The sequence below is a fragment of the Silene latifolia genome, chromosome 6 (genome assembly GCF_048544455.1).
Source record: "Silene latifolia isolate original U9 population chromosome 6, ASM4854445v1, whole genome shotgun sequence".
NCBI lineage: Eukaryota > Viridiplantae > Streptophyta > Magnoliopsida > Caryophyllales > Caryophyllaceae > Silene > Silene latifolia.
The window spans coordinates 96065803-96092554 of NC_133531.1; the positions used below are offsets into that span (position 1 = coordinate 96065803).

Below are 26752 nucleotides of genomic sequence, written 5' to 3' on the forward strand. Positions count from 1 at the left end.
CATTTTCCTCTCTTCTTTAAGTGTCTGAACCTTACAATTCAACAAATGCACCTCATTTAACATACGCTTCTTCTCAAACATTATTTGATTGACAACATTCCTTTGCCAATTACTAGTGGATTGATTTAACATCAATCCACTCAAAAAACTTGCACCCACGCACCTTAGTGACTGAGTTGTATGTAGCACAAGTTTGAAACTTCCTACCTGGGTTGTTAGTCGTCCATGAAGTGGCAACAGCAGTCGGGTTACCACAGTAGCATGCTCGTCTCCCTCCAAAACTACATCTTGAGATACAAAGGGAAAAACTATTCTCAGACCAATTTGAACACATATTACTAAAATTGAAGAACCTTAACTATTTTCAATTTGGGAAAAATTGATGATGAAGAACACAAATTAAGTTTAAGATACAATGGAAATAATAGAATTAGAATTCAATTAAATTGATTAGGGTAGAATTTGAATAAAAGGGTTGAATTAGATTAGGTGATATTGTTGAAAAAATTGAGAATTAGAGAGAAGATGAGTTGTGGAATCTGATTTTGGAATGAACATAAGGGGTTATAAAAGTTGAAGCCTGAAGGTAATGGTATTTTGGTCTTAAAAAATGAACTTATGTCACAAACATTCAAATTGGCATCAATTTTCCGCCGTAGTTAATGTTTTGATTGTAATAATTTATGATCAGAATAATATGAGTCTTTTTTCAAAATAATGTTTAAAAATAAAAAAAAAATTGTCGTTTTGGGTCGGACATAAACTTATTTATCAAAATGGTGTCCACATAGGATCGAAAAATTTCAAACCTGAAACACGGGATAGACACGCCACTAGCAATGGCGTGTTTATTATAATAATTATAAAATAGAAAAAAAATTGTAAAGTAAATACGCCATTACGGACGGCGTGTCTATTGAACGTGTAATGGGTATTTACCAAACTCAAATCTATGCATTAATAATTCACTCTCACACTTCTCTTCATCTTCTAGAATCCCATGGGCATCTTAGTACACAACAATAAAGGTGAACGGAAGCTATGGCCTGGACTGAGAGGAAGGTAGAACAACACCGTCATTGTTGCCGTCACCATCACGATCGTTGCCGCATAATTCCTGGGTTGTCGGCGAGACATAGGAGCGAAGTGGTGGTTAATGGCCAACTGGGTTGTGGAGTTGGTTGTAGGAAAAAAAGGGTTTGTTGACTTATTGCTATGGTGTGTAATTGGAACGATTTTTTAAAATAATGCTCAAAAATTAAATATTTATCGTTTTGGGTTGGTTTTGAAACTATTTATCGAAATGGTGTCCACGTAGGCTCGGAAAATTTCGAACCTAAAACACGGGATAGGCACGCCATCCAGAATGGCGTGTTTACTGTTTAGGGTAAAACTAGATTTGAAAAAAAAATGATAATTTTGAGAACACGTCGTTATCACTGGCGTGTCTACTTTCCTTTATTCCTGTTGTACACCACGAAACAACACCTTCACCATAGCCAGTTGTCTCTTGTGGACATGGCCCACCTGCAAGCCCAGCCGATCTGTGGACATACAGCGGTCTTTTTGAAAGCCACGCTCGGCGGCGTAAAAATGCCTTCGACCGGATCGTTTTAGATCGGTCGGTTTCGTCTCGGTAAGGGTCTCGAAACGATTAGAGATGTTCGGAGTCGCCACCAAGCATTTGTGGGATGCCTGGAACCCGTTCGAATTCCACTTTATACCTCGGTCAAATCGAAGCACAAAGCAGCGTTTGACATAGGTACTAAAGATAAGGAAATCGTCCCTCTTTAGCATCCTATCTCTAGAATGACTCTCGTACGCCCTGGATAAGGTCGTCCATTATCCAAAGTTTCTGAGTAAGAGGTGAAGGTACGTATTGGGAAGCCCTTTAATCAGACACCCAATCCGGCCCGCGTTTAGCGGCCTCTACTGATCGATCTTGGTTGGTTGAATGCAAAAGTTGATAAAACGGTTTAAATGCATGAATGCGCATCCAATGATTTAAACCTAACATGTGAGAGCTTTCTAAGTCGGTTGATTTAATCCAAGTATCAAGTATAAGATGTCGAGTTGGATTAATGATTGATTTGCATGCAAGACGGAAATTAAACATCCATTTACCGTATTAGGATCAGGGTGCATAACATGATCCATTTGTCTTAGTAAGGCATTTTGCAAACATGGTTTGAATAATTGAATAGTCGTCTGATCCGTCCTATATCCGAGTTAACCGGAGTCGGGATCGTCCTAGACTAATGCTGAAAGGGAACAGGCCCTGTACTAGACGGCTATAAGAGGCGCGAGCTAGCCGGCGGTGTAAGGGGCCTCCCTCTGGTTTTGAAAATGAGAAAGAAAAGGCCTGCTTGAGGCGCGGGTTAGCCAACGGTTGTATGTCGTGTTCTGACTGTTTAGAAAACGTTATAAAACGTGTTGAAAACGGTTATTTGAACCTGGTTTGGTTTTGAAAGTGTCGTTTAGACCGCATTTGTTGATTTGAAGAACTAGACCCGAATAATCATCATTATTTGATAATATTCGGTGTCGGGTTCGATTTGGCAAACTTGACATGAATGGTTTTGAAAATGATTATGGACTAATTGTTTTAAGTCCATTTTGAATGTAATTAGTCGATACTCGTCATCGTACCCGAGTTGAAATCCGGCATGGTATGTATAACCAAGGATGATTTTGTGTTGGTGACTAATATGTTTGTTTTGATAAATGTAAAGAAATGAAATAAAAGGCTTTAAAATACCTTTTAAATGTCATTAACCAAATATTATCACCGAAACACGGATTTAACCGTCATGGTATGAAGAACCAAGGGTGAAAAATGTTTTATGGTTAAAACATGTGAAATGAAATAACAATAATCCGAAAATACTTGAAATGGTGAAAACCGATTACAAATATGAAAAATGGATTAAAGGAAATAACGAGAACAAGCACGGTTGACCTCTGGTCTGAGTACCCCATTTAGGCGCGAGCCTGTTGGCGACCTAAGGGGCTTCTGCCTCAGACCAAAAATCAGTTTTGGCTCGTTTATTCCATGTTTTGGTTCATGTTATGCATGTTTTAGCATGTTAGAGTCATGAAACAAATGAAAACATAATAAAAGAGGATTTTTACACCCTCATACTTACGTGTTTGGTTATGGCGAGTGACCGACGTAAGTGTAACAACTCGTTTGATCGGAAAAAACTCGGTTTAAAACCGTTTTGGTAAGTAAAAGAGTGTTTTAAAATTTTAGTGATGGTGTAGTGGTCAAAGTGGTCGAACAAGTGATTTAATGCACGATGACGGTACCAAACAATGTGTAAGGCTCGTATTTACGATCGGTAGGTCGTAAATACGCGTCGGATTGTGACTTAAGAAGTCGAGTCGAGAATTTTAAGGGAGAAAAGAGGGGGCGGACACTCGCGTAAGTCTCAAATGGGTGGCATTTGAGGGGTATTTATAGGAGAATGAGTGGTTGTGTGAGTTTTGAGCGACGTGGCCACCTGGGCTGCTCAAAGAGGCGCGAGCCAAATCGCGGCACTTCGAGTTGTGTTGTCACTATCACAACAAACGCAATCATGATTTGTTCTATCCTAGGTTTTGTAGTCACATGTTTGGTACTTGACCAACATGAATCCGGGAAAACTTAAGGTAGAAGGCTTGAGATATTTTTGGTTTTTGTGTTTGACTCGGTTTGACTTGTTGTTGGAGTCGGGATTTTGAATTTTCGAGTCGGTTTTTGGTCCGGTGTCGGTTTTGAATCTAGTTAGTGTCATTGCGACCCCGTCGTCATGCATTAAACACTCCAGGTATTTTTGAAATGTTTTGAAATGTTTTGTTTTCGAAATCGTTTTAAGTTTTCCGACGTAAAGTTGTACACAAACTGTCGATCAAACGCTGCGATCCCAAAACATGTTGTAGTCCGATAATCATCGGGTGTTTGTTGGAGTCTCAGCAGATACTGGGTATCTACAGAGGCCCCACTTTGACTGAGGCTTGGACAAGGCGAAAGTCAAAGTAGAGTCCCCAGGTCAATCGAAGATTACAACCTAAAGACCCAAGCGACGTCGAGGCGGCTCGAAAGGATTCGGGCCAAGGACCTGCCGTCGGGAAGGGCGACGCCAAGGCGACTCGAGGGTACGAGCCAAGGACCTGTCGTCGGGAACAGTTTAGAGTCTGTCGACTTCCTGTCCGGGTCGTTTAAAGTCCGTTAGACTACGTACAAAGGCTCGCCAGCCATAGGAAGGAGTCATACCTGAGGCATCTTCGGATATGTCCTTTCATGGTTGCAGATAAATGCTCGCCAGCTGTGGTGCGTATGTGAGGAGGGCTCGCAAGCCGCGATGCGTTGTAAGGCTCGCCAGCCGAGACAAGGAAATGTACCTGAGGCATCTTCGGGATGTATCCTTGAAAGGGTGTGGATAAAGGCTCGCCAGCCATGGTGCGTATCTGAGGAGGGCTCGCCAGCCGCGATGCGTTGTAAGGCTCGCCAGCCGAGACAAGGAAATGTACCCGAGGCATCTTCGGGATGTATCCTTGAAAGGGTGCGGATAAAGGCTCGCCAGCCATAGTGCGTATGTGAGGAGGGCTCGCCAGCCGCGATGCGTTGTAAGGCTCGCCAGCCGAGACAAGGAAATGTACCCGAGGCATCTTCGGGATGTATCCTTGAAAGGGTGCGGATAAAGGCTCGCCGGCCATAGTGCGTATGTGAGGAGGGCTTGATGGAAATGTAGATCTATATACATACTAACATACTCATATATGTATAAATTAATTTGTCATAAAATTAAATATGGATTTCATGCATGCAAACTAATTAATACAATGAGAAAGAAACATTATTCTTACAATGGGTATTTCGGTTTATGGGCACAAAAGAAATCTGCTTTTCTTTTGTTCTTGAGCTTTCCTTTAATGGAAGAAACAAGATCCAAGTGTAGGATCTCTCCTTAGGAATAATACCCAAAGCTTACTCTTAATCAAATTAATATTATATGAACTAGTACAATATTAATCTTGTGAAAAATTGAACCAAAATTGTTTGGTTTTGGCTCCTAAAACCGGGTAGGAGAAGAGGAGAGGAAGAGAATTATTTTTGTCTCTCTAAAATAATTTTTATCAAGTGAATGAATAATAATAATCACCCCCATTCATATGGTGAATGATAATTATTTAAGCAAAAGAACTCTTGTTCTTTTCTAGGTAGAACCGGGTATGAGGGGGATAAAAGGCCAATGCATGCACAATTTGTTCTTTACAAGAATGTGTAGGGTGCATGGCTAGTATTAGGTTAATCATCATTATGCTTTCCATTAACTTTAATCAACATATTATATATGCTAATTCTACCCAATATTTCGGCCCAAATGGATGACATGAAATCCATTTTATTTTTGTCAAATGTAAATATGTCACATGTCATATGTAACATAAATTTGTTATGTATTTTTAACATATTAAAAATCAACGTATTAATAAAAATACGTCATATACAAAAATCGACTTAGTAATTCATAATTACTTGTGCCAAAATATTTTACCAATTCATAAATCACATTTATAATAATTCATTCAAATTCAATTGTTTCTTTAAACACTAATTTCATCCGAGTAATGATACAATTCGATTACTCATACCGTATCTCATTTAATCACATTTCAATTTGATACGTAAATTTTACTTCCAAAATCGTCCGTCAATTTTTCAAGTAATTTAATTAACTCGTAACATTATACGATTAATTAAATGATCAATTAAGAGTGTTGCCCTATAGGTATGACCTAGGGGGTCAACTGATCACCACCGTCACACGACAGTAATGTCAAACTCTAGTCAGCCAATCATTACCGATATATGTTGACCAGTTGACAGTAAAATATTACTTCCCAATTGTATTCTTTATAATGAGACTTAAACATGTGATCATCATGATCAACAGTCGTGATCGCATTATTCATATATGTTTTAATTTAATTTGTCATAAAATTAAAGATTGATCTTATGCATGCAAACATTAAAACAAATAAGGAAGAAGCATTATTCTTACACATGGATTTTCGGTTTATGGGCACAAGAGAGATCACATTTCTCTCTTGTTCTTGAGCTTTCCAATAATGGATGAACATACAAAAATCCCAAAGTAGAGATTCTCCAATTAGTAGCACCCAAGACAATCCCTTAATCCCACAAACTAACATGTACTAGATGTTTATATTGTGGTTTACCTTAAATTTGATTACTAATACTCATATATTACTTTGATAATTTTAGTAATCTATTGAACAAATTTGGATTAAAATCTCATCCTTTTTGATGAAGATTAAAGAGAGAGAGAAGAGAGAAAAAGCATGAACCTTTTGCATGTTTTGTAAGAATGAATTCTCCTCAAAATGAATGTGTGTAAGAGGAAAATAAAATAACCAACAACCCATAATGGAGGGGGAGTCTCACGGTTGGAAGAGCCAAAATTGGCATCATTTCTTTTCCTTTTACTCTTCTCAAAAATAGTAGGTGTGTAAGATGTGTAAGACTAGTAGTAGGTAGGCATCATTATGTTTATTTTATCAAATAAAATAAAACAACCAAAACCCACTAACACACCCTCCATTTTCGGTCCATATACTTAAAATGGACTACCATTTTATTTTGTCAATTTGTCATTTGTCACACAATATGTCACATGTAGTATGATACATTTTATTAATTAATTTAATGCATATTTATCACATAAATATCATTTTATGAATTAATTAAGTTACTTTCAACAAATTGACTAGTGATACTTGATCACGTAAATAAAATGGGTCATATAATTATAATTCATAATGTCTTGTAATTATAATCAACCATTCATTCTTATCTTTATTGTTTCTCAAACAATAAACAATTTTAGTAATAAAGCATTTTATTTACTAAAATAAATCTTATTTAATCCCATTACAATAAGATATCAATATTCTCTCTCACAAATTGAATTGTTCAATTTTAAGGAATTAATTAATCTGTATCGGTATACAATTAATTAACCTTTTCAATTAAGGGAATCGTCCTTTAGGTGTGACCTCAAGGGATCAACTGATCACCACCGTCGCACGACAGTAATGTCAAACTCTAACTTTGACCAATCATTACCGATATGTGTGGACCAGTTGACTATATATATGTAATGTATCATCCCTTCCGTATTCTTGAAATGAGATTTAATAATGATATTTAAATCATGTGATCGCACTATTGTTGAGGACATATTTCCCAACAATCTCCCACTTGTCCTCGACAAGTGTGCGTCACCAATTCTCTTGTCCTATTACTATCTCCCACTCAATGCAAGGTGTCTTTCGGGTCGTACTTGCAAGTGATCATATCGAGAGTGGTTTCCTCGATCTGGAGAATAACTGATTGACCGGAATTTATCCACCATGGATACCTTCCGAGCGTGGCCACGCATTTCCAGTTCATTACTCCTCGAGTGGCCCTGAGATATTGTTTTAACCCTGACAAGGGGGTGGACAATTCCTATCGCACTATTCCCTTCGACTAGCCTGACCATCATAACCCAAAATATGCCCATTTGACCCCATTTACGAAGGTCGTAGTAACACAAATCAAAGTTAATCTGAAACTGTGCCATCTTAGGCGAACAGTCTTTAGTCAAAAGAATCGACTCATTTGAATACTATAGTAGCTCTCGCCACGACCAGGCTATATAAATTTGCCAGAACTCTATAAGCGGTCACTGCCCGACAAAGTGTTCCTAACAGTCTGCCTATGTGATCGACTAGTCATCTCACATGACTCTATGGCACTTGAACTTGCCATCAATCGCATCACACTCTAGTCACTTCGAGACGTCACCTCATACAAGTGACTATGGGCGAATACAATGCTAATCCATGTTCACTTTAACGGGGTTCAATTGTCTTTACAACCCGTTTGGATGTAACAAAGTATAATAAAAGAGTTTTAAAGTAAAAACTCGAACGACAAATGCGATTATCACACATGAATAGTCAATGCCTGATTATTATTCATTCACTTGATAAAAATTATTTTAGAGAGACAAAAATAATTCTCTTCCTCTCCTCTTCTCCTACCCGGTTTTAGGAGCCAAAACCAAACAATTTTGGTTCAATTTTTCACAAGATTAATATTGTACTAGTTCATATAATATTAATTTGATTAAGAGTAAGCTTTGGGTATTATTCCTAAGGAGAGATCATACACTTGGATCTTGTTTCTTCCATTAAAGGAAAGCTCAAGAACAAAAGAAAAGGAGATTTCTTTTGTGCCCATAAACCGAAATACCCATTGTAAGAATAATGTTTCTTTCTCATTTTATTAATTAGTTTGCATGCATAAAATCCATATTTAATTATATGACAAATTAATTTATACATATATGAGTATGTTAGTATGTATATAGATCTACATTTCCATCAATCGGTATCAAGAGCCTAGGTTGTTTGCATGCAAATCGGTTAAAAGTTTTTCCGAGTTATAAGAATAACATATAAAACTTGTAAAATTTGTGTTATTATGATATATCACGAAATTAATTCATGCATGTTAATATTTCTGGTCCTAAAATGTTTTAGGATATTTTGGTTAATTTTACGGATTTTTATTGTTCATTTTGTACTATAATGGCATTTAAATATGATTTTATGAGTAAAAATGTCATTTTTGGTCTAAAATTTGCTCTACTTCGAATTTTCCAGTGATTTTTGGATATGATGTCACATATATTATTTTGAGATAACCTGTAAATTTTCATAATTTTTGGACTTGTTATGCTCGAAAAATGGTTTTTTCATTATTTAATTCGGATTTAAGTGAAAAATAGGTTAGTATGAGTTAAATTTCGAATATGGTCATATAAACTTAATATGTTGTCACATGCAATTTTACAAGATGTGTGTAAAATAATTGGCTATAAAGAAGTCTTTTTGCATGATTTATGGATTTTTGAAGAAAAATAGCATAAATAGTGACATTATTAGTGAAAAATTAATAAAACATAATCTATGACTTAGGAAAAACGTCTAATGTTGCATTTTATTATCTTTTTCAGATCTAAAATTGAAAAGTTAATGAATATAATTTTTCACATGTTTTTATGATTATTTAGTTAAAACCGATAAACCGCAACATTGTTTTTCCGGAAAATTTTCGAAATTTTTAACCTAAGATTTTTAACATTATGAGTGTCATGGTATTTTTCCAGAATGTTCATGAGTTTAAATTTCAAATTTTGAATTTATTTGAAATTTTGTGATTTATTTGAAGTTTAATAGCTTATTTTTGTAATTTTTGGACTATTTATGAACAATTTTAGTAATATAAGTTAATTATGGTCAATTTATTAGTGAATACTAAATTTTGAGTCCTAAGTGGTTAGGGTAATTAACTTATGCATAAATATGAATTTATGTAATTTTTGTGATTATAAAATGTTGAAATCACGCAAATCCGTAAAAACCAAGTAATATACGATATTGGCTAATTAAAGGCGATTTAGCATAAAATTGGGCATGTTCATACATATTATAATGCTGCATTTTCTTTATGATTGTCATAATTTTATTTTTATGTAATTTTGCTTAGTATGGCCTTAGTTTTTAATTGGTATTTCCCGAAATGTATGGGAATATCGATTCGGTTTTAATTTTTATTGTGATCTCGTATCACCGTTTTGTAATTTAATAGATTTATTTTATTTTAAGTTACAAATGTATAATTGGAAATTATGTAATTTTATTCATTCCGGAGTTCCCAAAGACGGATTTCTTCAAGAATGACGATACATAAAGACGGTGTTACTTCGAGATGCGTGTCACAACCGAAGTTCAAGGGACCAATGGAGTTGGTTTCCGAATATGTAATAGTTAAATAGTTTTTCTATTTTAGGAAAGGCCATACTAGGATTTATCTATTTTTATGCTTGCATTTTATTTATATGTCACATGCATCGCTAAATCGCCATAACTAAACATGCATTGTCATTTTATCGAGTTTATCGACCGTGTCAATTAGAATTATCGTAGTTCACCGCTTTAGTTCACTTAAAACGTGATAGATAATAAATTGACATGACCTCTCGCTAAAACAATTAATTGAGACATAGCCTTACCAAATAGTAGAAACCATGAAAACCTATTTCGTGAGGGAGTGCACTCGGCCACACCGGGGTACAAACCTTGTTACGTAGGGGAAGTGGGTGATAAATGTCTATCCACCGAATTCATGTTGATGAGGGTTTCATCGGCCACACCGTGCCTAAGTTAATATGCGTACCTGTCAAAAATAAAACCTAACGGTCTCAACTATAATGTAGCAGAGGCAGTCGAGTATCGAATCCATAGGGAGGTAATGCAACTATAGCTGTCTATTTCTAATCCTATGGTAACAATTGGGGGTTGGTTGAATTTGGTTCTAAACTACGAAGTTGAAAGGAAAGAGAAATGAGGCAAAGAGTAAACAAGCAATAAAATATGATTAAACTATCAAGAAGAGAGGGACATGCCGGGATTTCGGTTCACTACGGTAGTCCAATAACTCAGCAGTAAATGACTCAGACGAACTAATGTGAGACGGATGTTAAAAGGTCCTTTCGGTCCACTTTCTATCCTAGAATACCACTGACTTAACTTTCGTCCTCATTAGGGTAGTCTACTGTTTATAGCAGGCCTATTTAATCCAATCTTTCGATCCAGGATTAATTTTAGCCAGTTTAATGGGTGACATAGAAGCGTGCACTCAACTAGGTCGGGGATTACAGTTAAATTGCTATAGTGACAGAGTCTCTTAATCAGTTCATCTAATTCATTCACTACATCGTCATTTTCCTACCGCAGATTCCCTAATCCCAACACGAAGGGGTTTAGCTACTCATGTTCGTAATTAAACTAACAGCAGTTAAATTCCCAGCAGAAGACATAATGAAATAACAATAATTTGCAATAATGGAAATTAGGGCAAAGGAAAATAAGAACATAAAAGAGAAATTAAAGCAATAAATGATTATTATTAATAAAGGGAGAGAAAGGATTACAATCAGTGCGAATCCGGCGTAAAGAACAACTGAATCCGAGCAAATAATAACCCAAAGCAAAGCAACAGTGAAAAGAAACTAAGTAACGTGCTAAAGTTTCAGTAGTTTGATAGTATGAAAGATAAGATGCATTAACCTAATTAACTTAGGTTTTAAATAGAAAAAGAACTAAGGTTTGCGGAAATAAACAACACACGGACTAATTAAAAGCCCATGCCCGTGAAAACCTCTCGATCGAGTGGATTAAACCACTCGATCGACCAACATCTCAATAGAAGTTACTCGATCGACCAACAGGTTACTCGATCGAAGACTTGGTCTTGTGCGACTTACTCAATCGACTAAGGGACGGCTCGATCGAGCGTCGGGGGGTCTAGAAACCACTCGATCGACCAGCAAACAACTCGATCGACTGATTTCGTCTTCATTCCAGCTCACGTCTTCACCCAAGTGTCTCGTAATGCGTGCCATGACGCTTCCAAGTGCAAAATCTTACTCTGGGACAATCCCGTCTCCTCTAAATGCATGCAAAAAGGTCGAAATGGAGTATGGTTCCACCACTTTCGCGATCATTCTTACAAAAAGGACAAAATACACCAAAGTAGCCAATTCGGGGCAAAATACTATAAAAACAGTATAGAAATGCATAGAAATACGTGCTGAAATAGGCCAAAAAGACTATACATTAGGCACGTATCAAATCTCCCCAAACCAAACCTTTACTCGCCCTCGAGTAAACTTTAACTAAACTAATGGAACGGAAATGATAACTCGAGCTAGCTTAACTTGTCTACTTGAACCAATTTAATGCAACAAAAATCAACAGATTAAAGCCAAGCGGTCGAAGACGCAAACGAATTATAAGTCGCATTCGTAAATAAAGCGACCTATCGACCTTGCAAGACCAACAAAACTGGACTCTCACGTGGTCACTCTTCTCTCATGAAGCAAAGGGCAAATGTTATATGTAAAAGAGAGAAGAAAAGACAGTCACTCACCTAACTGCGACCTACATAGCATGCATGCAACAAAAATGAAAGACAATTCAAGTACTAATGCACACACTCCAACCAATAATGTCCGTCACAGCCGAGGATTTGCAAACAATATGGGAATAGTGAGGTTCAGGTGAGAAAAGGCAAAACATGTTATGGAAATGTGGAGGTAAAAGCGTCAAGCTAGTTCCTAACAGGACCATAATGAAACCATCCGGATCTCAACTGACTGAAAGACTAAACACAAGTGCCCTTCAATTGGCACAAAACTCACTAGACTCGAAACACAATCTCCTCAAAAAATATGGGATAGAACGGAGGAGACAGACGGTCACAAAATTCCCTTTTTTAGACACCGTCTGAAATAACTAACTGAAACAAACAACCCTTTTCGATTGTACATCTTCGAACATCTTCTCAACTCTGACAAGAGGGCACAACTGTTTTCACAATTTTTTTTTCTTTTTCTTTCCTTTTTTTTTTTTTCGTTCCAGCTCTTTTTTTTTCTATTTTTTTTTTCTTTTTCTTTCACGTTTTTTTTTCTTTCTTTTTTTTTTCAATACTTTTTTTTTATTTTTCTTTCCTCCTTCCTTAATACAGACACCAACTCCAAACAAGAATTACAGACCAAACTGCAATGGAAAACATACCACAAAAGGACAAACTAACTAGCTTGACTAGGCAGGCTTAGTTTGGAATGTAGCTAATGGGTCAAAAAGGCAATTTTTGGTCAATGTGGAGCTAAATGGGTGCAAGATATAAAGAAAGGGGAATTTGCAAGACCCTCCCTGCATGTGACACCAACCACAAACCCGAGTATGTGCATTTGACGAGAAATTGAATGTCATAAATGTGCAAATGAGATGAACATGCTATGCAAGGAGTACTACTCTCAAAATTCCTAATGAACTGGTCATGAATGGCACCAGTTATGGCTCTAAAAACTCAGAATTTTTAAGTAGTTTGCCAATTTATAGGTCAAGTCTAAACAGTCAGCTTATATTTGAACAAAAATTCGTAGATTATGCGTATGACAAAGCTAAAAACTATCAAATAAGTGCAAGGCTCAAGTAAATTGACAAGTTATAGTGCAATTTCATCACAGAAATCTCCCGTTCCGACTCAACCTATATGCAAAAAATAAACGTGAAATTTTTTGAATTTTGAAATTTTCTAATTTTTTTTTTTTGGGTTTTTTGATAGAAAATAAAGAACAATGCAAGCTGAAAAGTAAACGTGAATGCAAAACAGATGCAGATGCAGACTCAAAAGGATGCAATACCCTCCCCCAAACCAAAACGGACAACGCCCTCGTTGTCCTCCAGCATACACCAGCAGAAAAATGGGGAATGGGAGTATACAACCAACAAAAGAAAAATAAAGGAGACGAAATAAAAAGAGTAAGGGAACATACAAAACACGAACTTCCCAAACCAAACCCGAGAAACCGGGAAGTGAGTAGACCAAAGAGCTACTCGTCGTCGTCGCCGTCTCTCGGCGCTCCGACTCAACAAAACGGTTTCCCCAAACCAAAGAACAAACTAGGGGAAACTCTAATCGTCATCTCCGCCCTCATCCCCCCACTTTGGTGTACACGGAGGATCACTCGCCTCCTCTCTCGGCAGCTCGTTGTTTGCCGCTGCTCAGCCCGCAACCGCACCTCTCGTGCTACCGGTGTCTCCTCCACCTCCTCCTCTGAGTCAGAAGGAAGTGGAGGGTACCCGTCCGCTGGGTATCGGTAGAAGGAAGGATGCGGCCACCCCTCTGGAATCGGTCGCCGGGCTCGGATATGGAACTCGTAGAGCGGGAATACAGCCAAGGCCATATCCCGTCTCATCTCGGTAAGGTACCGCACATATCCGAAGCAAGGCATCACGACGCCCTTGGTCCATGACCTCGGGCGCCCCTAAAACAGGAGGGCAAACAAAATTGGCCGGCAAGGCCGAACCAGAAGGAGGAGGGGTAAGTGGAGGTGCAGGCGTAGGAGTCTGTGTGGGTCCAGTCTGGGCCTGAGTCTGAGCCTGAGCCTGAGAGCTGGAAGTCGCTCCGGCCTCCCGCTTCCTCTTCCTAGAAGAAGAAGTAGGGGTAAGGGTGAGATGGTAGGTGGGTGGAGGTGGCCTCGCTCCCTCAGCAGCAGTCGGGAGCGGTAAGAGTGGAGGAAGGGTAGGGCAAGGTAAGGTAACAGACGTGGAACCACAAATCTTCCACGTCCTCGCGCCCTTCGTCTTTGGGAACCAGGCGAAGTCAGCCATGGCACCCAGGTCAAGGGAAGCCTGCCTCTCGGGGGCAGTAAGTCCAGGCTCAGTGGGGTAAAGATGGCGGGCAATCCTAGCCACTACCCCGCCGCAGACAACAGAGGTCTTGACCCGAGTCCCAATTCCGTTCCAATGCTGAGCTACTAGATATGCAATGTTTAGAACAAACGGGGTACCGTAGTCAATGTTGAGGTACCCCGCGAGAATCGCTAGCTCAGTGTTGGTCACGTTATTGGGCTCAGGTCGCCCAAAGATGGTCTCTCCTATCAGTCTCAAAAAGTAACGGGGAGCAGGTAAGTGAACGTGAGCTCCCTTCCGTGCGGGGAAGGGAGTGTGAGAAAGTGCAGCCCAAAGTGGCTGAAGGAGATCCCGAGGTGGGTCTACGGGGCCGTCACTAACTAGGCCTAAAACCTCCCCAAACCTGGTCAAAGTCCAGTGGTGCGACTCATTGCGGAGTCGAAAGTGAATGCAAGGACTAGAGGGGTTGGCATCGTAAGAGTCGGTGTCAAAAGAGTAGGAGCTGAAAAACTCGTATGTAGGGATACGAATAGCAGCTTCCTGCATGGTAATCAGACCCGACATACCCGTCCCGTTCAACAAACGACAGACCTCTTCATAAATACCTAAGGTCTCTAGGTCAGTCCGTGCAATGAAACGGGTAGAGGAGAGAGGACAACGAAGCAAGGCGGATAACCGAGTCCGGTGATCCGTGGAAGTAAAACGTACCGTGGGCATCCTTGGTAGAGGGGTGAGAGTGCCCTCTCCCGTAACAACAGCCTCAGAAGGGCTAGAAGTGATGGCTAACTGGCTAGCCTGCTGGTTCGGCCTAGGTGGCACCATACCTGGCCCCGGGAAACGAGGGATGAACCCTCTTTCCAACATAGTGAGGGGCTTGGCAGGGGTAGAAGTAACAACTGAGGCCGCGGTGGTGACTAAGTCAGAGCTAGTGGCAACAGCAGGGGCCACTGACTCGCTCACGGACGGGCAGGAGGGCGTACTAGTAGAAGGCAGAGAACTAACATCTATCCTGTAACATGATAAAGGGCATGATAAGAAAAGACTGCTGCTAACCGTGGTTAAAACAACACGTTAACCAACATGTGACAGCAAATAATGGCCCTATCAGTCGAAAAATTCGACTTACAGCAAGCAAAACCCAACAATTCCTCTGAATTTTTGAAAAGGCAGCATGTGAATGGTGATAATGTGACAATATAATGACTGCTAATGGAGACTAAGAGGCATGAAAGCCGCATATGAAAGCATGTAGGACTCCTAGCAGTCGAAAAATTCCAACTCACAGTACAAGATTCCCAATGATTTACAGCATGTAATGGCGATAGGGAACGGAAAAACAGTTAACAGCAGCAACAAGTAGGCAAGAACTGCAGTTAAACAAAGCATGGCAGCATATAGACCATCTAACAGTCGAAAAAAGTTCGACTGAGAAGCCCTAGTCGCGGAATCTCGCGCAAATTTCAAATTAAACAAGCAATAACAACGAGGAATTGCGATAAGATCATCAAGCAAGCTAATTAAGGGTATATAAACACAATTAAATCGAAAAAAATTCGACTAGACATGGATTTTTCGAACCCTAATTCAAAATCACCTCATGAAATTCGAATTAATCGAAGGGAAAATGCAAAGAGTGTGAATGAAACACTTACTTGATGATGATGATCCTACAATAGCAATTAAACTTCAAATAAACAAGCAACAAAGGTGGATTTTAATCAAAAAACCCGCAAACCCTAATTCCCCTTAAATACCGAGAAAACGAGCACAAATAAGAGGGAAAACAAGGGGCTTTTGAAGATTAAAATGCAAGGAAGGAATTGTAGGTGGCGGATTTGGTGATTTGGGCAAGAAAATGGGGATTTGGGGGAATGGAAATCGCAATTAGGGAAGGGGTTTAGACGGAATTAGGGATAAAATGAAAATGAAAAAGGGGATAAAGAGTTTTAAGAAAGAAAACTCCCGTGTCCACTGTTCATTTCACTCGATCGAGTGATTTTAAGTCACTCGATCGAGGACTTTTGGTGTCCCAAGTGCTCGATCGATGAGCATCCACTCGATCGACCATAGTTTCCTGTGTCCTTACTCGATCGAATAGCCAGACAGCTCGATCGACCCAAATTCCACTCGATCGAGTACAAAAAGTACTCGATCGAGGACTTCCTCTTGTAGACTCTTGGATTTCCGTCTTTACTTCCTTGAAGTGCGTGAAATTTCCCCAAACCTGCATAAAACACATCCAAACACATCCCAAAATACCAAATACGCAGAAAACACAGTCTATAGTCTTAGTCTAAGCTAAAAAAAATTGTCTAAACTAATTGTCCTAATTAAAACGCAATAAAGCAAATTCAAAAGAAATTCAAACGAATTGTCTATTACAATGTGTTACACGGGGCATTTCCCCGTTTAATTCTCATCAAATTTCAGTAGCCCCTTGGTGGGCTTCTGACTGGAGGACGTCACTTCAGAAATCTTGACCGACCTCTTTGATTTCCATGAGCTTGAATTAATATTTGCAACAGTAGGAGGAATGTAGTTCCAATCCACGTAGGTTCGAACTTTCTTCGTTCTCGCTCCTCTGTCATCTTCTTTGGCATCCTTGGCTCCAGTTTGATTGATAATGGTTGCACCACGCCCATTTGACTGTGGCTCCTTTTTGCTTTCATCCATCCACTGCAGCAAGGAAAACAGACGAACTTTCCTCCTTTTTGCTCTCAATCTGAGGCGGAGGGTTAGCAATAACAGCAATATTCTCCAAATTTTCATATGGAGTTTCAACAATAGGACTAATAGAAGAGAGAGCATTGCAAGGCTGGGCTTACATGGGAGCTCTCCGGAACTTGGACTGATGAAAAATCAGCTCCTCATCCCCTACCTGGAAGGTCAAAGTCTTCCCCCCGACGTCTATTACTGCACGGGCAGTGGACAAAAATGGTCTCCCTAAAATAATAGGGGTGTGTGCATCTTCGGGGATGTCTAAGACGACAAAATCAACGGGAATAAAGAACTTCCCGATCTGAACAGGTACGTCTTCTACTATACCTAATGGCCGTGATAGACTACGGTCGGCCATCTGGACGGTCATATTGGTGCAACTCAGCTTTGTTAAACCAAGTCTCTTGGCTAGAGACAAAGGTAAAACACTTACGCTAGCGCCTAAATCGCATAGCGCATTATCAATCAATTGCATACCGATGTGACACGGAATTGAAAAACTACCCGGGTCTGATTGCTTAGGGGGTAACTTATTTTGAAATAGGGCTGACCCCACCTCAGTCAAAGCTACAGTCTCATTATCATTAATAGTCCTCTTACGTGCTAAAATTTCCTTCATAAACTTTAAATAAGAGGGTACCTTAGTCAGCAATTCAGTGAACGGCACGGAGACTTCCAAGCTCTTCAATAGTTCAACAAATTTGCCAAACTGTTGATTAACCTTGGTATTCTGCAGCCGCCTCGGGAAGGGAACCGTGATAGGTATCTCAAGTCCCTTGTTTCTCGCTTCCAAAGTGTCTTCCGGTGCAAGTTCAATATCCTTTGGACGCTTCTTACCTCTCGAACGAGGTCTTTCTGGTAATTCCTCGCTTAAACGAGCACTAGCAGGCTCTCGAATAAGCTTCCCGTCATCAATATCACTCGATCGATCAATATTCTCTCTCGATCGAGCAGTTTCCTTATCAAAATCAGTCGATCGAGTAACATTTCCACTTGATCGACCATCCTCAGCTTCCTGTTCACTCGATCGAGCAGCAAAACCACTCGATCGAGGACTTTCTTCACCAATTCCACTCGATCGAACTCCAGTCTTCAGTCGATCGAGTAATTCCTTTGTCGTGAGCCCTTTTTTCTTGGCAGAGCACTGTTCATCATCAGTTATGGCTTCCCTAGGGTCTGATTTCTTAAATTCTGATCCCTCATAAGAAAGACCGCTTCTCAATTCTATCAGGTTTACCGTCTCATGTGGATTCTTCTCATTTTGAGTCGGTAATTGACCCGGCTTTCTCGAGGATTGATTTGCAGCAAGTTGGGCAACTTGAGTCTCAAGTGCCTTATGTGACGCGATTTGCTGTTGATTTTGTTGATCATTCAGCTGCAATTGCTTTGATATGGCTTGCATCATGGTCTTTAACTCGCCTATTTCACTCACCCCACTAGAAGATGAACCGTGGTTAGGAGGATTAAAAGACGGAGGCTTCTGATAGCCTTGTTGAGTCTTATGTGGTGGAATATACGGTTGCTGCTGCTGATTCGGAGGAGGAGTAGGATTGAGCACGTTTTGGCCTTTCCACCTTAAATTGGGATGGACATTTGGCTCGTAATGAGTGTTATTCTGCCTGTAATGTTGGAAGGCAGCACATTGCTCATAAGGACTAGGACAATAATCAGAGACATGTCCATCTCCCCCACACCTTGTACAGACGAAAGGACCGTCTGTCATAGCATTAACCTGGTACATCCCTCCTTTGAGAGCTCCTCCTAATTCATACTTGTCAAACCTCGCGGTAAGAGCTTCTAATGAAGCTACTGAAGAGGATTCAGCGGCTCTCCTTTGGTTTCCTCTTGAATTCCCATATTCGGCCTTATGAGTGGCCAAATCATCTATGATCTTCCACCCCTTGGTTGCTCCCAAGTTGTCAGCAAATCGACCGTTGGCTGCAGCATCTAAAATAGCCCTCTGATCGTCATATAAACCATTGTAAAAATGGTTGCACAAGCTCCACTTTTCGAAACCGTGGTGCGGTATGGTTCGCACTAGTTTCTTAAATCGAAGCCATGCCTCATGAAAGTTCTCGTCAGGCCCTTGTTTAAAGCTCGTTATCTGAGCTCTAATGGCGATAGTTCTCGATGCAGAGAAGTACTTCTTATAGAACGTCAAAGCCAGTGAATTCCAGTCAGTTATGCCGTGAGCAGCTCGGTCCAAATCCCTATACCACTCCCTTGCAGCATCGCGGAGTGAGAAGATGAACATAGTCTCTTTTATCTGATCTGGTGTCACGCCAGTGGGAGGAGGTATGGAGCAGCAGTAATCAATAAAGGTCTCCATATGCTGAGCTGCATCTTCCTTTGCAGCTCCCCCGAACTGATTTCTCTCGATCATGCTGATATAAGCAGGTTTCGGTTCGAATTTTCTTGCCTCCCCTGGCAAGACAAATCCCTTATAGAGATTCTCGGCCGTAGGTTCAGAGTGACTAGCAATGGTTGCTTCCTCAGCCATTTCAGGAAAGTCTGGGAAGGTAACAGATTCAACCGATGAATTGGAAACTGGAGAAGACGGTGGGTTTTCCTCGAAAAGCCCGTTCTCGTAAAAGGTAGAACGAGAACTAGACTCTTCCTCTAACTGTTGGTCTTGAAATAATCTCCTCTTTGCGTGCAAGGATCTTTCAATCTCGGGATTGAACGGTAGTAGTGGACCAGCCTGCGACTTGCGCATAAGAAGAAACTACAGACAAGATATAAGAATAGTCTAAGGAACGGCGTTCCTTAAACTGAGAAGGAGTAAAAATAAAAAAGCTAATAAATTGAACAATTGCCTCCCCGGCAACGGCGCCAAAATTTGACACGTTTGTCTCGTACCTGTCAAAAATAAAACCTAACGGTCTCAACTATAATGTAGCAGAGGCAGTCGAGTATCGAATCCACAGGGAGGTAATGCAACTATAGCTGTCTATTTCTAATCCTATGGTAACAATTGGGGGTTGGTTGAATTTGGTTCTAAACTACGAAGTTGAAAGGAAAGAGAAATGAGGCAAAGAGTAAACAAGCAATAAAATATGATTAAACTATCAAGAAGAGAGGGACATGCCGGGATTTCGGTTCACTACGGTAGTCCAATAACTCAGCAGTAAATGACTCAGACGAACTAATGTGAGACGGATGTTAAAAGGTCCTTTCGGTCCACTTTCTATCCTAGAATACCACTAACTTAACTTTCGTCCTCATTAGGGTAGTCTACTGTTTATAGCAGGCCTATTTAATCCAATCTTTCGATCCAGGATTAATTTTAGCCAGTTTAATGGGTGACATAGAAGCGTGCACTCAACTAGGTCGGGGATTACAGTTAAATTGCTATAGTGACAGAGTCTCTTAATCAGTTCATCTAATTCATTCACTACATCGTCATTTTCCTACCGCAGATTCCCTAATCCCAACACGAAGGGGTTTAGCTACTCATGTTCGTAATTAAACTAACAGCAGTTAAATTCCCAGCAGAAGACATAATGAAATAACAATAATTTGCAATAATGGAAATTAGGGCAAAGGAAAATAAGAACATAAAAGAGAAATTAAAGCAATAAATGATTATTATTAATAAAGGGAGAGAAAGGATTACAATCAGTGCGAATCCGGCGTAAAGAACAACTGAATCCGAGCAAATAATAACCCAAAGCAAAGCAACAGTGAAAAGAAACTAAGTAACGTGCTAAAGTTTCAGTAGTTTGATAGTATGAAAGATAAGATGCATTAACCTAATTAACTTAGGTTTTAAATAGAAAAAGAATTAAGGTTTGCGGAAATAAACAACACACGGACTAATTAAAAGCCCATGCCCGTGAAAACCTCTCGATCGAGTGGATTAAACCACTCGATCGACCAACATCTCAGCAGAAGTTACTCGATCGACCAACAGGTTACTCGATCGAAGACTTGGTCTTGTGCAGCTTACTCAATCGACTAAGGGACAGCTCGATCGAGCGTCAGGGGGTCTAGAAACCACTCGATCGACCAGCAAACAACTCGATCGACTGATTTCGTCTTCATTCCAGCTCACGTCTTCACCCAAGTGTCTCGTAATGCGTGCCATGACGCTTCCAAGTGCAATATCTTACTCTGGGACCATCCCGTCTCCTCTAAATGCATGCAAAAAGGTCTAAAAGGAGTATGGTTCCACCACTTTCGCGATCATTCCTACAAAAAGGACAAAATACACCAAAGTAGCCAATTCGGGGCAAAATACTATAAAAACAGTATAGAAATGCATAGAAATACGTGCTGAAATAGGCCAAAAAGACTATACATTAGGCACGTATCAGTTCCCATGCTTTTTAGTGCATATTTGGGTCATTCATTATCTTTAGTTCTTTGTTTTGCATATTCTTTGAGATTTTGATCCCTTGGTAGGAAAGGAGTAAGAATCTTGCATTTTCATGGCAAAACGAGACTAAATTGATCGAATTCAATGACCAAGCATCAAGGAGAGACAAGATTAGAAGGCCTTTGTACATATTATAGTATATGGGCAATGATGAGGAAAGATCCTTGCATCCCCGAGGAAATCCCCAAGGATTTTATGAATAAAATGGAAGAAAAGAAGAAGAAAGATTGCTGAGGCACAATCCGTGCGGTTTCTCCACAATCCGCCCGTCCTCCACCTGAGCAATCCGTGCGGTTTCACCCCAATCCGCTCCGATTGCAGCCACTGAATCCGAACGGATTCCCCTGAAGACGCTCGTCTTCCGCCGCCAGAATCCGCCCGTCCCGACTCCAAAACGCACGGATTCCAGTACAGCCAATTTCGTCTTCTCCAAGCTACAAAGAAAGACTCCCTTCCTTCGAAAAAGACCGGAGTCTCTCTAAGTAGGGACTTAATCGTCATTTAAGCCCTTAGTTAACCCTAATGCATCCACTTAATTTCCACTATAAATACCCCATTAGTCTAATGAGAAGAGCATGTTCTTCTTAGCAATTCTTAGGGTAGTTAATATCAATCAAATCTCTCTTTAATATTGTAATCAACAATTAATCAAGTTCTAATACAAGTTTTAGTTTCTTAATCTCTCTTTGGTTCATCCTTTATTTTGGGTAATTGAAGATTATTTGGGTTATTATTGGGAGATTGACAACCTCTCAATCAAGCATCAAGTACTTCTTTTATTTTTGCTTTATTATTGGAATCATTAGTAGGTATAATCTCTTAATCCCTTTTTAATTATTGCTAATTACTTTCATTTATTCATCATGTTTAACTTTGTTGGTATGATTGACAACCTTGCTAGCATGATCAACATGATAATGAGTGAGTAGTCTCTTAGCTAGGGTTAATGGGTAATTAGGGGAAACCAACATGGGGAATGATTCATGCTTAATTTAATATGCTTTCATAATTTATTTGCTTGTTTTGATCTCGACTCATGCACATGTTATGTTTGATGAAATGCGAGCCTATGAATCCTTGCATTTTTTACCCATCACCTATCATTTCAATGAGACTTGTAAGACATAAACCAACTCGAGTCTCATTAGACCATGCATGTTGTTGTGTAGGGAAGATTAAGTCGACTTGTAGGTGTTGTACAATCTAATCGATTCGGCTCCGGGACCCAAACTTTCCTAGGATTGTAAGATATAACCCAACTCAATCCATCACAACAATAATTGCTTGCTTATAATTTGAGAACATGTTTGTATGATCAATTCCCATGATTCCCCTATGACCCCATGATACCCTAGTGCTTTTAATCAATTGTTTACACCCCTTTTAATTCATCTTTCTTGTTTACCTTCATTGCTATTTAGTTTAGTGACCTTCTACATCAATCAAAATTGTGACACCCCTAAGACACCACTAGTTTCAATAGAAATCTCATCTCAATTCCCGTCCCTTGGGATCCGACCTTTACTTGCCTCTTTACTAATTGTATAGTTGTTTGTGAAGCTATAAATTGTGTTTTGATTCGGACGCGACCCAACGACAATACCTATCCAATTGTGAGAACGAAGAGGTCCGATCAAAAATGGCGCCGTTGCCGGGGACGGTGTTAACTTGATTTAGATTTCCTTATATTGTTATTAGTTGTGTCTTTCTTTGCCTTGGGGAAATAAAACTCCTCAAGGTTTGTTCTAATTGTTTTCAAGTTGTTTGATATTTTGAATGTCTTGAAGGTCACAAGGTGACTTGGTACCTCTTGATCGTGAAATTGAAAGAACTTTGACAACCAATAGAAGATTTGCTAGGAGAAATTTGAGAGGTGTTAGTGAGGTTGTAGATATTCAACCAACTATTGAGTTCATCAACCCTTTTGCAAGAGAAGGTGAGGAGAACCCAACACAAAATCAACCACAAAATCAACCCACAATGCCTAAGTTTTCATCACATTCCGTACCAACCGAGGATAACCTACCCAATGGTACTCCCACACCACAACATCTAACCGGAAATTTTATTGCCAAATCCGCATTTATCCAATTAGTTGAAAGAAGCCAATTTGGGGGGATGCCTAGTGAAGACCCTCATTCTCATATGGAGGCTTTTTGCGATTATTGTGATGCGATCTCACAAACCGGTGTAACTCAAGACCAAATTCGATGGGTCTTATTTCCATTTTCTCTAATTGGCACCGCCAAACAATGGTTGAAAGGCCTTGATAAGGCTACTCTCGGAATAGACTCTTGGAAGAAGTTGGCTCTAGCTTTCTACAAAAAATTCTACCCACCGGAAAAGACAAACATGCTAAGAGCTCAAATTACGGGTTTTAAGCAAAGGGATGAAGAATCTTTGTATGAAGCTTGGGAACGGTTCAAGGGAATTTGTCGCTCATGTCCTCACCATGGACTTAGCGAATGGTTCTTGGTTCAACAGTTTTGGAACGGTCTTTATGAAGACTCAAGAAATATCCTTAATATGGGATCGAATGGGATGTTCACCGAGGTTGACGACAACCAAACTTGGAGCAAAATTGAAGAGATGGCAATCCACAATTCATAATATAGTAGGCCTCGCAAGGCCACTAGAGGAGGAAAGCACGAAGTGGACGCCGTTACTCAATTAGGTGCTCAACTTAGCTCCCATATCGATACTATCAACTTGAAGTTCGAGAAAGCAATGGCTAGACTTGAAGAAGTCTCAAAATCACCAAAGCATCATGTCAATGCCATGACGGCATCTTCATCAATCCCAAGTGGGATATGCGAGAATTGTGGAACTTTGGGTCATGACCCAAGTGAGTGTAGGGGAACAACCGAACAAGTTAATGCTTTCCAAGCATATAAAAGTGGTACCCCTTATTCAAATTATTACAATGAGAATACCAAATTCCATCCAAATCTCTCATACAAAAGCCAAAATGTTCAAAATCCTCAATCAACATACACCCCACCACCCATGAGAAATCAAAACCAAAGACCCTTTTACAACCAAAACCAAGGTTATCAAAATCAATCTCCATACAATCAACAAAATGACCAAGGTTTGGATGTTCAAAAAGCGGTCCTCCAAATGCAAAAGAATCAACAAGAGTTTTTCACTCAAATGCAAAAAGATAGTCAAGCAAAGGAAATCACCATCAACAACATTCTAGCTCACACCAAGATGTTGGAAACCCAATTGACTCAACTAGCATCTTCAAGCTCACAAAGACAAAAGGGGCAATTACCACCTCAAAGTAATCCCCCAAGACATGAAACGGTTAGTGCCATTCACTTGAGAAGTGGAACAAGGTATGAAGCACCAAAGAAGCAAGTTGAGGATGAAGTTGTGGAAGCTAGTGATAAGGAAGAAGTTGTGCAAAACTCCAAGGTCGGAGAACAATCAAAAGAAGAAGTTTCAAAGAAAAATGAAGACAAGTTTAAGGAGAAGGAGCCCATTGTGATTAGACTTCCTTTTCCAAGTCGTCAAGCCAAGCCCAAATTTGATGACCAACTTGGAAAGTTTATGGAAATTGTGAAGAATTTGGAAGTCTCGATTCCTTTCACGGAATTAATCAATCACGTGCCGGCCTATGCAAAATACATGAAAGACATCCTCACAAAGAAGAAGTCGATTCGGAAACTTGAGACTATCGCCTTCACCAAGGTGAGTAGTGCAATACTTCAAGGGAGTTCACCTCCAAAACTCAAGGATCCGGGAAGCTTCTCAATACCGTGTACCATTGGCGACACCACGATCAACAAAGCCTTATGTGATCTAGGGGCTAGTGTGAGTGTTATGCCGTACTCGGTGAGCAAAAGGTTGGGGATGGGAGAGCTTAAGTGCACCAATATCACACTCCAAATGGCCGATAGATCGATGAAGACACCATTAGGGATATGGGAAGATGTTCCCGTAAGAATTGGGAAGTTTTTCATCCCGGTGGACTTTGTTATTGTTGATATGGAGGAAGATTCCAACATTCCAATCATCCTAGGAAGACCTTTCCTACACACCGCGGGTGCGGTGATTGATGTGAAGCATGGTAAGCTCACTCTAGAAGTGGGAGATGAAAGCATAAATTTTAATCTTGACAAGACTATGAGAGCTCCCCATTTGCATGAACCATGCTTTATGGTTGACCATTATTGCCGGAAGGATGAAAGGAAGAAGTCGGAATTCCAATGGAAAAAGAAAATTGAAGATGCTCCATTCAAAGAGCAAGTGAATTGTGACAAGGAGAGCTTGCAAAGCTCATCAAAACCAAGAAAAGAAGAAGATGGCCTCATTGGCCAAGAAAAGAAATTGGGAGAGTTGCCTCCATCAAATCAAGAGATTTTCAATAATCAAGTGGATGAAGTATGTGGTCTTTGGGACGACGAATTTGAAGGGATTTTTAATCCCTATATTGGACATGCTATTGATCAAGACCGACAACAAGGACCAAGGTCTATTGAAGAACTCTATCACGATAATGAACAAGCTTTTGATTATTTATTCAAGGTGTTGAGCAACATCAACAACACCTTGGACATGCCCCCTTGACATCTCATCAAGAATGAGAGTTTGGTGGAGTCCTCCCTAAACCACCATTTGTAAATATTCCTAACTCCCTAACTCGCATTTCAATTCTTGTATTGCATTTTTGTCATCTTTGGATTTTTATTTTATTTACTTTGATCAAGATAATCATCATGTTTGAGAGAAGTGAGGGAGGGACTAATGATTTTAATCGATGTGTAGTGCTTTAGCTTAGTGTGGGGATAGCAATTGCCTAGGCTATTCATGCCTTAGTAGTGCCCCCACAATGAAGAACACAAGATTTGAAGAAGAATGGAAGAATGACAAAGGATTTGCATTGTACACGGATGGAACTGAATCCGGGTACAAAGGGGTCGAATCCGAGCGGATTCAGGAGAATCCGTCCGTCTTCAGACAATCCGGACGTGTTGGCTAGAAGACGCACGTCCCTCTGAGCTGAACTTTTGAAAAAATTTTGACTGTAAGAGAATCCGGGCGTCCTGAATACAAATCCGCCCGTCTCTGAGAATCCGTCCGTCCTGAAAAGAAGACGCCCGTCTTCTTGGCTGAGGAAAACAAGAAAAATTCCTACATCAGAATCCGCCCGTCTTATATCAAAGACGCCCGTCCCGTGTTTTCGAATCCGAGCGTCTTCCCTGGAAAACGCCCGTCTTTAGGCGAGCTTTTCCCAACCCAGGACAGGCCAAATCCGAGCATCTTGAGCAGAAACCGCCCAGATTGCCCCTGCAGTTCGAATTTTTCGGGCTTTATAAAACCCCTCCCACC

At 40.0% G+C, this 26752-nt stretch overlaps 1 non-coding gene across 1 annotated transcript; it reads right to left on the reverse strand.

Moving 5' to 3' along the window:
• Positions 1 to 23767: 23767 nt before the first annotated feature.
• Positions 23768 to 23874, reverse strand: LOC141589167 (small nucleolar RNA R71). Its single transcript, XR_012520116.1, has one exon. It is a non-coding gene; the product is annotated as a small nucleolar RNA R71 (small nucleolar RNA).
• Positions 23875 to 26752: the final 2878 nt, after the last annotated feature.